Source organism: Peromyscus maniculatus, chromosome 23, assembly GCF_049852395.1.
Source record: "Peromyscus maniculatus bairdii isolate BWxNUB_F1_BW_parent chromosome 23, HU_Pman_BW_mat_3.1, whole genome shotgun sequence".
NCBI classification, from domain to species: domain Eukaryota; kingdom Metazoa; phylum Chordata; class Mammalia; order Rodentia; family Cricetidae; genus Peromyscus; species Peromyscus maniculatus.
In genome coordinates, this window is record NC_134874.1 from 48,862,710 (window position 1) to 48,867,910 (window position 5,201).

The following is a 5,201-nucleotide window of genomic DNA, read 5'->3' on the forward strand; positions in this document are numbered from 1 at the left end:
GTTTCTCAAAAGCAGAGTGTTTTTCTTGTAAGGCCGACTGGGGTTCAATACAACGTCCTAAACGGAGTTGATTCACATTGAGTTTCAAGTTCTAGCATTAAGTGTTAATTCAGGGTAAGAACACCACTATTGTGCTATTCTGGCCATAAACAGTGCAAATAGCACTCGCGTCTGTTCCCAGCAAATACAGTGTATTGGACTGAAGAGAAGCTCCTGTTTTACTTAGTTTCCAATACTGAGTTGAACTAGATATGCCCCGTTTGTGTAGGAAGCACAGTTCTCTTGTTCTGAGCTAGCTCACTGTACTGGCCCTATAGGAAACACAGTAGAGTGCAAGAGTGCCTGTTTCTCAAAAGCAGAGTGTTTTTCTTGTAAGGCCGACTGGGGTTCAATACAACTTCCTAAACGGAGTTGATTCACATTGAGTTTCAAGTTCTAGCATTAAGTGTTAATTCAGGGTAAGAACACCACTATTGTGCTATTCTGGCCATAAACAGTGCAAATAGCACTCGCGTCTGTTCCCAGCAAATACAGTGTATTGGACCGAAGAGAAGCTCCTGTTTTACTTAGTTTCCAATACTGAGTTGAACTAGATATGCCCCGTTTGTGTAGGAAGCACAGTTCTCTTGTTCTGAGCTAGTTCACTGTACTGGCCCTATAGGAAACACAGTAGAGTGCAAGAGTGCCTGTTTCTCAAAAGCAGAGTGTTTTTCTTGTAAGGCCGACTGGGGTTCAATACAACTTCCTAAAGGGAGTTGATTCACATTGAGTTTCAAGTTCTAGCATTAAGTGTTAATTCAGGGTAAGAACACCACTATTGTGCTATTCTGGCCATAAACAGTGCAAATAGCACTCGCGTCTGTTCCCAGCAAATACAGTGTATTGGACCGAAGAGAAGCTCCTGTTTTACTTAGTTTCCAATACTGAGTTGAACTAGATATGCCCCGTTTGTGTAGGAAGCACAGTTCTCTTGTTCTGAGCTAGCTCACTGTACTGGCCCTATAGGAAACACAGTAGAGTGCAAGAGTGCCTGTTTCTCAAAAGCAGAGTGTTTTTCTTGTAAGGCCGACTGGGGTTCAATACAACTTCCTAAACGGAGTTGATTCACATTGAGTTTCAAGTTCTAGCATTAAGTGTTAATTCAGGGTAAGAACACCACTATTGTGCTATTCTGGCCATAAACAGTGCAAATAGCACTCGCGTCTGTTCCCAGCAAATACAGTGTATTGGACCGAAGAGAAGCTCCTGTTTTACTTAGTTTCCAATACTGAGTTGAACTAGATATGCCCCGTTTGTGTAGGAAGCACAGTTCTCTTGTTCTGAGCTAGCTCACTGTACTGGCCCTATAGGAAACACAGTAGAGTGCAAGAGTGCCTGTTTCTCAAAAGCAGAGTGTTTTTCTTGTAAGGCCGACTGGGGTTCAATACAACTTCCTAAACGGAGTTGATTCACATTGAGTTTCAAGTTCTAGCATTAAGTGTTAATTCAGGGTAAGAACACCACTATTGTGCTATTCTGGCCATAAACAGTGCAAATAGCACTCGCGTCTGTTCCCAGCAAATACAGTGTATTGGACTGAAGAGAAGCTCCTGTTTTACTTAGTTTCCAATACTGAGTTGAACTAGATATGCCCCGTTTGTGTAGGAAGCACAGTTCTCTTGTTCTGAGCTAGCTCACTGTACTGGCCCTATAGGAAACACAGTAGAGTGCAAGAGTGCCTGTTTCTCAAAAGCAGAGTGTTTTTCTTGTAAGGCCGACTGGGGTTCAATACAACTTCCTAAACGGAGTTGATTCACATTGAGTTTCAAGTTCTAGCATTAAGTGTTAATTCAGGGTAAGAACACCACTATTGTGCTATTCTGGCCATAAACAGTGCAAATAGCACTCGCGTCTGTTCCCAGCAAATACAGTGTATTGGACTGAAGAGAAGCTCCTGTTTTACTTAGTTTCCAATACTGAGTTGAACTAGATATGCCCCGTTTGTGTAGGAAGCACAGTTCTCTTGTTCTGAGCTAGCTCACTGTACTGGCCCTATAGGAAACACAGTAGAGTGCAAGAGTGCCTGTTTCTCAAAAGCAGAGTGTTTTTCTTGTAAGGCCGACTGGGGTTCAATACAACTTCCTAAACGGAGTTGATTCACATTGAGTTTCAAGTTCTAGCATTAAGTGTTAATTCAGGGTAAGAACACCACTATTGTGCTATTCTGGCCATAAACAGTGCAAATAGCACTCGCGTCTGTTCCCAGCAAATACAGTGTATTGGACTGAAGAGAAGCTCCTGTTTTACTTAGTTTCCAATACTGAGTTGAACTAGATATGCCCCGTTTGTGTAGGAAGCACAGTTCTCTTGTTCTGAGCTAGCTCACTGTACTGGCCCTATAGGAAACACAGTAGAGTGCAAGAGTGCCTGTTTCTCAAAAGCAGAGTGTTTTTCTTGTAAGGCCGACTGGGGTTCAATACAACTTCCTAAACGGAGTTGATTCACATTGAGTTTCAAGTTCTAGCATTAAGTGTTAATTCAGGGTAAGAACACCACTATTGTGCTATTCTGGCCATAAACAGTGCAAATAGCACTCGCGTCTGTTCCCAGCAAATACAGTGTATTGGACTGAAGAGAAGCTCCTGTTTTACTTAGTTTCCAATACTGAGTTGAACTAGATATGCCCCGTTTGTGTAGGAAGCACAGTTCTCTTGTTCTGAGCTAGCTCACTGTACTGGCCCTATAGGAAACACAGTAGAGTGCAAGAGTGCCTGTTTCTCAAAAGCAGAGTGTTTTTCTTGTAAGGCCGACTGGGGTTCAATACAACTTCCTAAACGGAGTTGATTCACATTGAGTTTCAAGTTCTAGCATTAAGTGTTAATTCAGGGTAAGAACACCACTATTGTGCTATTCTGGCCATAAACAGTGCAAATAGCACTCGCGTCTGTTCCCAGCAAATACAGTGTATTGGACTGAAGAGAAGCTCCTGTTTTACTTAGTTTCCAATACTGAGTTGAACTAGATATGCCCCGTTTGTGTAGGAAGCACAGTTCTCTTGTTCTGAGCTAGCTCACTGTACTGGCCCTATAGGAAACACAGTAGAGTGCAAGAGTGCCTGTTTCTCAAAAGCAGAGTGTTTTTCTTGTAAGGCCGACTGGGGTTCAATACAACTTCCTAAACGGAGTTGATTCACATTGAGTTTCAAGTTCTAGCATTAAGTGTTAATTCAGGGTAAGAACACCACTATTGTGCTATTCTGGCCATAAACAGTGCAAATAGCACTCGCGTCTGTTCCCAGCAAATACAGTGTATTGGACTGAAGAGAAGCTCCTGTTTTACTTAGTTTCCAATACTGAGTTGAACTAGATATGCCCCGTTTGTGTAGGAAGCACAGTTCTCTTGTTCTGAGCTAGCTCACTGTACTGGCCCTATAGGAAACACAGTAGAGTGCAAGAGTGCCTGTTTCTCAAAAGCAGAGTGTTTTTCTTGTAAGGCCGACTGGGGTTCAATACAACTTCCTAAACGGAGTTGATTCACATTGAGTTTCAAGTTCTAGCATTAAGTGTTAATTCAGGGTAAGAACACCACTATTGTGCTATTCTGGCCATAAACAGTGCAAATAGCACTCGCGTCTGTTCCCAGCAAATACAGTGTATTGGACTGAAGAGAAGCTCCTGTTTTACTTAGTTTCCAATACTGAGTTGAACTAGATATGCCCCGTTTGTGTAGGAAGCACAGTTCTCTTGTTCTGAGCTAGCTCACTGTACTGGCCCTATAGGAAACACAGTAGAGTGCAAGAGTGCCTGTTTCTCAAAAGCAGAGTGTTTTTCTTGTAAGGCCGACTGGGGTTCAATACAACTTCCTAAAGGGAGTTGATTCACATTGAGTTTCAAGTTCTAGCATTAAGTGTTAATTCAGGGTAAGAACACCACTATTGTGCTATTCTGGCCATAAACAGTGCAAATAGCACTCGCGTCTGTTCCCAGCAAATACAGTGTATTGGACTGAAGAGAAGCTCCTGTTTTACTTAGTTTCCAATACTGAGTTGAACTAGATATGCCCCGTTTGTGTAGGAAGCACAGTTCTCTTGTTCTGAGCTAGCTCACTGTACTGGCCCTATAGGAAACACAGTAGAGTGCAAGAGTGCCTGTTTCTCAAAAGCAGAGTGTTTTTCTTGTAAGGCCGACTGGGGTTCAATACAACTTCCTAAACGGAGTTGATTCACATTGAGTTTCAAGTTCTAGCATTAAGTGTTAATTCAGGGTAAGAACACCACTATTGTGCTATTCTGGCCATAAACAGTGCAAATAGCACTCGCGTCTGTTCCCAGCAAATACAGTGTATTGGACTGAAGAGAAGCTCCTGTTTTACTTAGTTTCCAATACTGAGTTGAACTAGATATGCCCCGTTTGTGTAGGAAGCACAGTTCTCTTGTTCTGAGCTAGCTCACTGTACTGGCCCTATAGGAAACACAGTAGAGTGCAAGAGTGCCTGTTTCTCAAAAGCAGAGTGTTTTTCTTGTAAGGCCGACTGGGGTTCAATACAACTTCCTAAACGGAGTTGATTCACATTGAGTTTCAAGTTCTAGCATTAAGTGTTAATTCAGGGTAAGAACACCACTATTGTGCTATTCTGGCCATAAACAGTGCAAATAGCACTCGCGTCTGTTCCCAGCAAATACAGTGTATTGGACTGAAGAGAAGCTCCTGTTTTACTTAGTTTCCAATACTGAGTTGAACTAGATATGCCCCGTTTGTGTAGGAAGCACAGTTCTCTTGTTCTGAGCTAGCTCACTGTACTGGCCCTATAGGAAACACAGTAGAGTGCAAGAGTGCCTGTTTCTCAAAAGCAGAGTGTTTTTCTTGTAAGGCCGACTGGGGTTCAATACAACTTCCTAAACGGAGTTGATTCACATTGAGTTTCAAGTTCTAGCATTAAGTGTTAATTCAGGGTAAGAACACCACTATTGTGCTATTCTGGCCATAAACAGTGCAAATAGCACTCGCGTCTGTTCCCAGCAAATACAGTGTATTGGACTGAAGAGAAGCTCCTGTTTTACTTAGTTTCCAATACTGAGTTGAACTAGATATGCCCCGTTTGTGTAGGAAGCACAGTTCTCTTGTTCTGAGCTAGCTCACTGTACTGGCCCTATAGGAAACACAGTAGAGTGCAAGAGTGCCTGTTTCTCAAAAGCAGAGTGTTTTTCTTGTAAGGCCGACTGG